The sequence below is a fragment of the Morone saxatilis genome, unplaced genomic scaffold (assembly GCF_004916995.1).
Source record: "Morone saxatilis isolate NCDOM2014 unplaced genomic scaffold, NCSU_SB_2.0 Contig9, whole genome shotgun sequence".
NCBI classification, from domain to species: domain Eukaryota; kingdom Metazoa; phylum Chordata; class Actinopteri; family Moronidae; genus Morone; species Morone saxatilis.
In genome coordinates, this window is record NW_023340268.1 from 13,868,969 (window position 1) to 13,880,121 (window position 11,153).

Consider the following 11,153-nt stretch of genomic DNA (forward strand, 5'->3'; position numbering starts at 1 on the left):
TGGGGAAAACTGCCTTTTAACAGGGGGCAGAAACCTTAGACGAGACCCTTCGGGCTCTAAGCGTTGGTGGTCATCTGTCTTGACCAGTTGGGGGAAAGAAAGAGGAGAGAGAGAGCAGAGAGAGAAGAAGAGACGAGAGAGGAGAAAGAGAGAGACGATTTAGAGAGGAAAGGAGAGGAGAGACAGACAGACGTACAGCAACAACAGTAGCATTAAATCTATGACAGCACATTATGTCCTGGTTGATGCACAGGACCTTCACAGATGCAAACTGTTTATAGCTTAATAATGTCAGAATGAGGCTTTGATGTTCTGTTTGGGAACATTAGGAACCCTTGAGGTAAAGAGGGCAATCATTCACTCATCCACTATTGGTTTCACACGCACACACACACACACAGACAAACAGCCACACGCACACAAACACACATACAAACACACACTCTATATTCCTCTTGCAGTAGACCATGAGTTATTTTTAGCCAAAGAATAATAATCTGTTGAAGACCAGAGCAGATCACTTAACTGTTCTTCTTCTGCATATTGTTCAGAGCAGACAGAACAGCACACACACACATATGCACACACACACTTCCAATGATTTCACTGCCTTGACTGCCTTGAGCCAACTGATCATCTTAATATAAATACCTGAAAGTTTTCAAAAATGCTAAAAATGAATAAATTATTCTTGATTGGAGTCAGCAGGTAATGACAGGCTTGAGTGCCGCTGCCTGAGCAGAATTGCCTGGACTGAAACCAAACCCATGTTGATAAGTTTCCCAAATCATTAACAGACATGAAGAAACCGATTTTTATTGTCCCTGAATAATGGATCTAATTACAGCACTGAGGATGGAAAGGATCCATTTCCTTTCCTTATCCTCTCCAGTAGCTGTAGCCATGTGCTAGGTTTTCTTGATACTTCAATATACATGTAAAAGTGGCTTAGTGTATTTAAATATCACTATCATATCATTTTAATCCCCAGTCTGACATACCTTTGAGTGACACAATGCAGAATACAGTTGCAGAGTTGTATTGATTAAAGGTGCATCCCTTTGGCAATTTCTGCCTTATGCCTAACGTTCTAATATTTTCCCACTGCATTTGCTAATTCACAAGTGGCTGCTGCTAAATGTAATGTAAAATAGGAGAGTAATTCCTTCACACCCTGTAATTGGTCATGCCTTGGCACCTACAGTAAAACCACATAAAGTTGGCTTTAGCAGAGCATGGATTATTGACTGCAGTTCAGAGCAGTGGTGATAACAAAACTCCATTTCATGTGCAAGTAGCCAGGTCCTTAACTTTCCCACAGTGATCTCCACCACCCCTAAAGATTATTTTCAGTGGCAGAATCACCGATCATTAATGGTGCGATTCTAAGTGACATACACTGTCCTGAGATGTGAAAAAGTGTATTTTACAAGAACTCAAAATATTAGTTCAAATTAAATTTAGATGATCTCGTTTATAACCTAGCAACATAAAACAAGAAGCAAACATAAAGAAACACATCACATATATTTTAAATATGGTGTGGTACCTACAATACCTGCAAAGCTTGCTTCTTCAGATTTCTATAGTGGTGAAAGAGAGATGACACGTGTGTGGGTGCGTGCCGCCTACAATCCAAATATATCAATCATGTTGCTGTGAAGACATTTTATCAGGTACACACAGTATGAGCCAAAACTTAAAGAGGTTTTGAGATCTGAGTCTTATTTCTTCAAAGTGATGGATGTAAGGACTGTTTGGGAAAAACAGACGAATACTTAATCAAAACTCACTGTCATGTAATAAAGGACAGCATATGAAGAGTATCATGTGGAGGCAATTAACTAAAACGTCTGCTCAGGCTAAATTGACGTCACTGCTCTAAAAATAACTCCAAATGAGATAATCAGTCTTTAGTTCTGGCTCAGTTTCAATATTCTGTCTTTGAATTTTCTATTCAAGACCAGTGATATAAAATAGAAAGTAGGGGATCTGTTTAATAGCATTCCCTCTTTCACTGGATGCTTGATCTGCCTGTGCATTCATTTGGGGTTTATCTCAACGCAAGTCCTTATCAGCAGCGGCTGAAGGTATTCTTTTGCACATGTGGGCTGAGAGAAAATGTGTGCTGCTGGCTTCGCTCCAGTCCACATGGTCCTGTATTAACCCCCCCACACACACACACACACACCAACATACAAACTGTCACATATTCACAGAGGTGAAGAGAGTCTCCCATTTCCTCTCTGTCTGATACCATTACCATTATCTGTGCCATGCTCATGGCAACCATTTAGAGCCCAGGAAGAGTCTGGCCAGCAAAGTACACTGCAAATTGTCCCACTATTAACTAATCAGTGGATAGATGTACACTGATGCGCCTGATGTTCTGCACTGTTTCTATCACAGTCAGCCTCATAAAAATCCATTAGCACTATCAAAATTAAGTTTCAGCATGAAGACATGCTCGTAGTGCCTCCACCACCACACAGATGTATGTACAGACATTTCACTGTAATGAAAATGAGACTGACTGACTAATCATTAATTTAGTAATTCAGTTAACACGTCACATGTGAATTCTTAAAAAATAATAATAATAATAATTAAACTTAGCTGTATAATTTCTTTTCCTTTCTTTATTTTATCTCTTTAAACATCTCTTTAATTTGACTGATCAGTATCAATCTATTGTTGTTCTCTTTAATGGGGTCATGCTAACTCAGTCATTTACACTGTTGTTAATTATAAAGAAAGAAAAATGAGAAAAGAATTATAATTATTGAAACATATTATTATTATATAAGCAATTTTGCTTACAGAGTTTACCATTGGTAAGCCTTTAACCTAAGTCATGCTAGTACTGTCGATCAAATTTTACATTACTGACTTGTAATTATATAACAGATATGATAATGTTTTATTATTGATGTATAATTGATTATAATTATTTTATGCGATTGTTTTTAAAGTTATTATTTGACATTTAAAGTGCAAATTAAATTGAACTGCTCTCTGAATAATCAATATACATTTAATTATATTAAATTGGGGTTACATCAAAAACAACAACAGTAAATGTTTTTAACATTAAAAACATTTATTTTACTCTCATAAGCGATCTAATATGAATCCCTTAAAAAAAGCATACATTTATAAATCTTATATTATAAAACAGCTGGGGATTTAGACAGGCAAACAAAAGCACATGAGTGTATCTTAATAAAGATAAATACATACATCACAACCATGTTCAGAATTTAGTAGAAAGTGTCGAGACTGTGTCGTACAGTAGAGTCACATTTTAAAGGCATTTTTCTAAAATAAAATACTGTTAAATTGCTACAAAATAACTTACAATAAGTACTTTATATTGTTTTCCTAAGCCATGGTAAACATATTTATAGTGTAATAAAGAAGAATTTCAAATGTGCTAAATTCAGTTGTTTTAGTTTTATTTTTAAAATAAAAAAATTGTATTTTGTAAATTTGAATTAGTCAAAGATATCTGTCTTACGCAAGGTTTAATTTCTCAACACTCTTTCAGTTCTATAAAGTCACTTTCATGTGTCACTTTAAAATAAAGTTTCATACATTTGACGTTTTAATTTGCATAAACAGGAAAACAACCCCCGCGAGTCAGTTCAGACATAGGTGACTTAGTGTATGGCAATCTCCATCCCCCCTCTCCATCTGCAGATCATAATTCACATCAGTTCACATCAAGATAACCTTGCTTTTTCAATTCCACAAAAAAAATGAAAATGCGCACATTCTTCAACAGTATGCTCTCAATTATGACTGTGCGGGAGGACCCTTTCTCAGGAGGCCTCCTCCTCTCAACCTTTGCTCTTCTTTCCACAATAAATATGTTTTTCAAAAGAATTTTAATCTTCTATCAGTCAGTGAGTCGATCTGGCGGAAAAAAAAATGTGAGAAATGAAGGCAGCCAGCATCAACATATCCACAAACATGCAGGCACACAAACCACAACATCCTTTATCAAAATTTGAGTTCCCTTTTCCCCAAGTAAAACTTGTAAAAGTTCAAATATTCCTTTCAAGGTAAATAAGAAAAAATCTGTATGGGGGATGTTATTAAGTGACCAGATAAAAAAAAAAAAAAATAGACGATCAATCGATACATTGCTCAGTAAATTGCTGTACTGAAAATCACAACAAACTTTTTTTTGCAAAGATGTCTATCTGCATGCAATACAGATCCCATTAGGATACGCCTTTTGTCCTACATCCCAACTCCCACTTGATTCGATGTGCAATTGGAGAGGAAGCACACTGCAACTGAGGGCTATGGGAAAGCAATTAAAGAAGTATTTTGCCACTGGACTTCAGCCGAAAGGCATTAACTACAATTCCCTTCTGGGCACAGTGTTCCTAGTACGCTCTGTTGGGTCAGGGAGTGGGCTGTGTCTGGGTGCTACAAGCTGTAAACAGACAGAGAGAGAGACAGGCAGAGTGAGAGAGATGCGTGCTGTTATCATGAGTATGCACAGTAGCCAACAGGATAATTAAAATAGTAGCACAAGCGCTCCTACCGTCCTTTAATATTGTGACCATAGGGGGAAAATGCAGAGAAATTAAAAGAGGTGGAAATACAGGGAGTAATGAGAGAAAGTGAGGGAGAGAAAATGAGCTAATGTTACAATAAACATTCAATTAACATTTGAAGCGATAAGAGACGTACTGAGAACAGAGACAATAGGAGAAGAAGCCAGTGGCAATGGAGAAAAAGAGTAAAGCAGTAAGTGAGAGCAGAGAGCTTTTCAAGAACAGAGCGGTTATACTGCAAATCACTCTCTCTTTGCACAAGCCACTGAAGCCTTATTCTGAAGCCCCTGAAGCCCTCTCAGACCCTCAAAAAGAGTCAGCCTGGACCCCTCCACTGCTCTGACTCACTGTTACTGTTACAGCGAAAGCCACATTTGCCATGCAAAGAGGGGCCTTTATGGTAAACAGTTATATTTCATTTAATTTCTTGCTCTAGAATTTGTGGACATCTGAACTGTTTTTTGTTTATTTTTTGTTATATTTAAGAAGACTCCAGTATAGTAGATTAAGGAGAAGGAGAGGACACCCCTGTGTAATAATAATCATAGACATCATTACTAAGGCTGATAAAAGGCAGCATTTGAAGTTTCAGACATTATGCAGAGAGTATGTTTGTGCAAATACCACCCATGTGATGACAAATGGAATAGAAATAAATAGTAACATTTCTGTTTTTTTAAGAGCGTCAAGGTCGCATCCAACTTGAAAATGCAGCTCCAATTTTCCAAAGAAAGTTGCCTAACACAGTGATCAACTGACAAAAAGAAACTGAATGTGTTAGGGAGAGGAAAAAATCATTGGCCACATTTTCCAAAGTTAGCACAACGGCTTTTCCTGGGTGCCACCAATCAATCACCGGAACCTTAATTGGGGGTGATTACACCCGGTATTATGGCCGACCCTGTGAGTCATAGAGAGACTTGAAGTGCGAGCCAAAGTGAGGATGAAAAAGAGCCAAACGGCAAAGGAAATCAATGAGTGGTCTGGTAGTCTAGGGATATTGTAATAAGTCAGAATTAACAATGTCTCACAGCACACACAGAGCTGCCCTTGGAGGGAAAAAGTAAGCTACATTAATTACTGCCCACCACACTGGGCTTTGCTTTCAAGCCCCCTGAGAGTGAGACTTCAATATTGAACAGCATGGATCTTTTAAATGGACCTGGTGTGTCTTGCATGCTCTTGCTAGATATTTCTTTGGGCCTCAAATGGTTTCTTAATAATCCACCATCTTGTGTTGAAAACTACTGGATGTTATTTCAATGTCAAAACTCTCTACTAACTCTTTCTACTAGTGTGTGTGTGTGTGTGTGTTTTATATTCTTCACTATGAACTGAAACACCACCTTATCCACTAGCCTTTACATAAAACATTACTTCAGATGAGCACTTCCTTCTTCTTCATGCAATGCTGAATTTAGAGTGATACAAGAATTGTTAATTATTATGGGTAAATGTGCTAATTCGTTTTGAGTTAGGTCAGAAGATTGATGCATGCATTCTTATGGCTTGTTAGCCTAGCATAGCTTAAAGACGGGAAACCAGGGGAAACAGCTAGCCTGACCCTGTTCAAAGATAGGACCTCTAAATCTCACCTATTAAAATATTGTTTCTCATTTATTTAATCCGACATCTCATCTTTTTATGTGCCAGGCTATTTTTTGGCGGGCAGCAACAATTTCCTGTAGTCTGTGCTGCAGCTTTAGGTGTATTAGTAAGTACATTTTGGACCTTACCTTTGGACAAAACTAGACTATAGCTCTTTCCCCTGTTTCCAGTCTTTAAGCAAAACTAAGCTAAATACGTAGCTCCAGTCACATATATAGCTTACAGACGTGAAAGTGTCATCAATCTTCTAATCTAATTTTCAGCAAGAACGCAAACGTGTTTCCCAAAAATGTTGAGCTATTGCTTTAATGACCTTTCCATGTTTTCTTTGACATGTTAAGTCTTATATGTAGTGCAAAACACCAGTTCTCATTAATAAAAAGATCATTATCTATGCCATAGTCTTGACAGATTGCAGGCACGTACGTAGACAGATGCATCAGCGCTGTGTGAAAGCGCCAAATCCCAAGAATGGGTGCCAAAAATATTCCAGTGCGTCACTCTAAATGTCAGTGTTCATGAAAAAAAATAGACAAGCATATCTGGAATGATAATCTGGGCACCTGGCTGATAAACAGCAGAGAAGATCAGAAGTATACACAGCAAGAAAAACACAAGGAAGCAGGAGCTTATTTGATTGAGGACATTATGAGAGGTGAAATCTTCTCTTTTGTTGCTCTATGATGAAATTAAGGACCTCGGCATTATAACTAACCGAATCACTGAAAAAGGAAAATACATTTTAACTATTACCAATGATCTTTTAATGTCAAGCCATCAGTCCCCCAATCTGTGTCAGAGACCCCAAAATATATGTTTACTCTGCGACTGTGTCACCCCAAGCGACAGAAAGCTATCAGGGGTTGACACTTTGGCACGTGAAAACCCCCAGGAAGTGTTTTCCAACCAAACACAGGAGGGAGAAGGTGAAAAGATTTAGAGCAAAGCTGGGAGGATGGAAGGAATAGAGAGATGAGCAAAAGACAAGATAGACTGAGAATGCAATTAACTGTGAAGGACAAAGAGTGAAAGGACAGAGCAGCAACAGAGGACAGACATCAGAAGACCGAGAAGAGACAGAGAAAATGAAATCAAATAACAGTAGACAGGGTGGTGTGTCAGTCTGGCTTCTGATAAACTCAAGCAAGAAAAGAACAAAGAAATGAGACAGGAGAGGTATGAGGTGAGGACACGCTGAAGATGAAATGAGATAATTTGGAAGCGTACTTAAATGCTAACACATACACAAAGAAGTAAGGTAGATATTGTACTGGATGAAAACGAGAATAAAACCAAAGTAGAAGAACTGCTGTGAACAAACAGCAAATGCCAGTGGGATAAAGAGAAAAAAGTTGGACAAGTGTGTGTCATTTCTTGCTGAGCTGACAGTAGAAAATAGAAGCTCATGGGCATTAGCATGCTAATTGGATCCTTTATACAGACCTGTTTGTTCCATTTACTGTCAAAGTCTTCAAGCAGGATAAAGATGGGTCTACAGCAAAGTTGCCTTTTAAAGGCTCAATCAGATGATTTTAGTTTTACAATATATTGATGAGGTACTTTGATCTTTTATCTTAACCAAAGGAACTTGCAATGATGTGTGGCTACTGTCACACACGATGGAGATGTCAAGTTGGATTAATAATAGTTACGTCTAGAGCAAATGAGTTTGCCATCAGCATTAAACAATTAGCAGTGTAATTGTTAATTGTTGTTTGCGAGAACTCACTTGTTAAAAGCAGCCTAAATAGAAGATTTGGGATATTTAAGAGGGTTAACAGCTTTTTTAGCCTGGTGGAAATTTAGAAACTATTCTGGAGAATTGAATTTGCATTAAAAGCCCAATTTAATAGCTATAAGGAAGCTTTAATCAGTCTTTCACACAGACTATTCAATGATGAGCTACCGTACCTTTTAAAACAGCTGACCATTAAGTTGTAAGAACCCCAGAATTCTTTTTTAAATTATTTTGTGCAATTGCTCTTTTGTTTCAAAACCTCTAATGTGATTTTTAAGGTAATCTTGTAAGATGAAAAAGGTGTTGTTGACTCTGCTAACAAATCTTCATGATTTCAGACAGGGAACATTCAATCGATCAAGGAAGTAAGGGAGCACGTTTTGCCATTAGCTGTGCAGCTGTAAGCATCTTGAGTAGCGGTGCTGCAAATTGAATTCAGGTATTAGAGGAGGGGAAGATATCACAGGCCAGAGGACACACAATGACATTTCTATGAAAACGGTAAAGCATCAGAAAATCATTGTCTGTATTTGTCTCACACTGCTGTATAGACATCTGTTTACTAAGCCATCAGCCATTCACTCGATTCTAGCACCACCTATTGATACTGCTGCTCACTATATGAAGGGCTGTAGATGCAGCAGTATTCACAGCAGATGTGTCACATGCATAAAATACATGGCTCCATTGTATTAAATAATCACGCTGAAATAAAGACCTTTTTGTTTCATTAACGTCATGTGCGTCTCTTTCCTGGAGTCTTCGGTGAGTTCAGTCACAAATCACATGCAAATGTTGCAACCCTCTATTACTCTGAAACTGCCCATACAGCCACCTGCAACTTGATAAACAGCTTAACGGGGCAGCGATAATGGCAACATATGACTGTGAAATTGAATTTTGCAACAGCAGATCCCCTTGTCTTCATGGAAAATCAGAAACAAGAGCATTTGCCTGAATAAAGTTCATATCTGACTCATACAGAGAACTGAAAGCTAATAAAGGTGGACAGAGAGAGCGGCTATAGTTGTGCTGCACATATTGCAATACTTAACTTTAATCACACCCTATAAGCAGTCCAGCTTGCTCAATAGTTTCAGCTAAGTCAACTTTATTGTCTCTTGCTGCTCTCTGAATGTCTTTATCAGTTGACACAGACCCAGCTGTGCGCTACTGTGTGTCTATAGTAACATGAAATGAAAAAGTAAAGCCTGACCTCTGCCACTGACCATAGACTCCTATTTATTATGTCATGGAAAAGGTTAAACCTCGCCCTTGGATCTGTCTGAGTCTGATGTATGGCTTGCTAGCATGGGAACTCTAGACCTTAATGTGTGACATTTCAGTGTTAGTCCAAATTATGCAGTTTCTCAAGACATTTAGCCTGGCTCCCATTTCAAGGTTTGCAACACAGCCAACGTAAGTAGTTAATGGCGTGACAGCAAAATTGTTCACATCATCCAAGTGGCTTAAGACAGCATGGGGGTCAAAGGAGAGGGCTTTTCAACATTTGCAACTCTGGACCAGAATCATGTTAATTCACATAATTCTCTCTGATTTGTTCTGCCAAGGCAGCACTACACAGCAGCATAAGTATCACTGTTAGTCCTAAGGAGTAAATTGAGCGTTGTCTTGTTCGCGAACACGTCTATTACGATGCACAGACAGAGGGACAGAGTGACATTGTGGGTCATTGCATGTAGCTATGAATAAAACATGGAGCATTAGCTTGATTAATATTGAGGAATAACAACAGGCAGTGAATAGTCTGCTGACCTTCCCAGAGTGATGGGTCTCAATTACGTGCATGTGTGTGTGTGTGTGTGTGTGTGTGTGTGTGAGAGACAGGGAGGGAGACAGAAGCTGTGCATGCAAGTGTGTGCAGCCGCGTTTTTGCATTCATGTAATGTCTAAATCCTGTTTTCCCTTGGCAATAATAGTATTGCCATGGGTACTGTAGTCTAAGACCCCAATAACATACAAAAATACAAAGAAGTGTGCACCTCCCCCATTCATCCACCTTTTTATTTTGAGCCTAAAGCTTTAAAAGCTTTAAAAACACTTGACCATTGATGTCTAACCCAGAGTGGACAGAGTTTTTGAATTTGAAGCACAATGCCCCTGTTAAAGACCCATCTTTGTTTTGTCATCTTTTCATGCAGACCTCTCTCTTTCTCAGACCTCTCACTCCTGTGCCTTCAAACGGGGAGCAAATTTGTCGTTTGCTCGCTCGCCTCCCTCTGACCGGACAGACGGGCAGAAAAAGACAGACGGACAACGTGTGAGATGATGAATGACAAACTTATCTCTGAGATTCAGAAAGCAGCCAGACATGTTGCCAACCCAGTCCAACTCACTGCAGGGCACTGTACACATCTCAGCCTGCCTGTCTGCACGCATCTCTTCTTTCTCGTTCCCTGCTGTTTCTGTCTCCCTCTTTCTTTTGACAGCCTTACTGTGTGTCTGTTGCTATTCTTGTACCCCACAGTATACTGTATGTACATCAGTGTTCCAAATGTGGAGAGAGACTCTCGCTCCTCGCAGTCATATCAGCTCACTGAAGCCACTTCACTCACCATTGCCTCTAATAAAACCCCAGATGACACAAGCCATTACTCGGAACACGGTTACGTAAACACAAAGGAATCCCCAAAAGAAGAATCCCAATTTAGCCGCAGACATCTTCAAAGCAGGCACTTCAGTTGCTGCTCTGAACTGACTGAACTGAGGCAGGCAGCATTCGGCGATGATTTTGGCTTATTTTGTTTCCGGATTGTGGGCCGGTGGGTCCATGATGGAATGCTTATTTTCCCTTTTCCATAAATTTGCTAATATAATCAATATGAGGGTGGTTTAAAAGCGATGTCAAAAATTCTCACGCAGAGGAGAAGAGAGAAGAAGTCCTGGGTGCATTTGGATCGTGAAAATATTACTTATGCAAAGTCAACAGTTCTTTCTGAGAGCAAAGCAAAAAGCAGCTTTAGTCTTCTCTGCAGAGACTCTGTTCTATAAGTGTGGCATTGTAATTAATACAACAAGTGCAGAAGGGTTTCATGCATTGACCTTTAATCTGTGTATATCTGTGTACTTATGTGCTTTGCATGCTGCGTGATGTGTGTGTTGGTGTGTGTGTTCATACATTATCAGATTCAGAATTAGAATCAGAATCATTTTTTACCTGGAACATAACATGCCTCTCCGTTTTTGTTGTGTTAATTTCTGTGAAGAGAAGCATGAGC

The 11,153-nt window shown here is 38.9% G+C and overlaps 1 protein-coding gene across 1 annotated transcript in view; it reads right to left on the minus strand.

Annotated features, from left to right (window-relative positions):
- calcr (calcitonin receptor) overlaps positions 1 to 11,153 on the minus strand; it is a 55,383-nt gene that overhangs the window by 43,048 nt on the left and 1,182 nt on the right. The window lies entirely within an intron of this gene.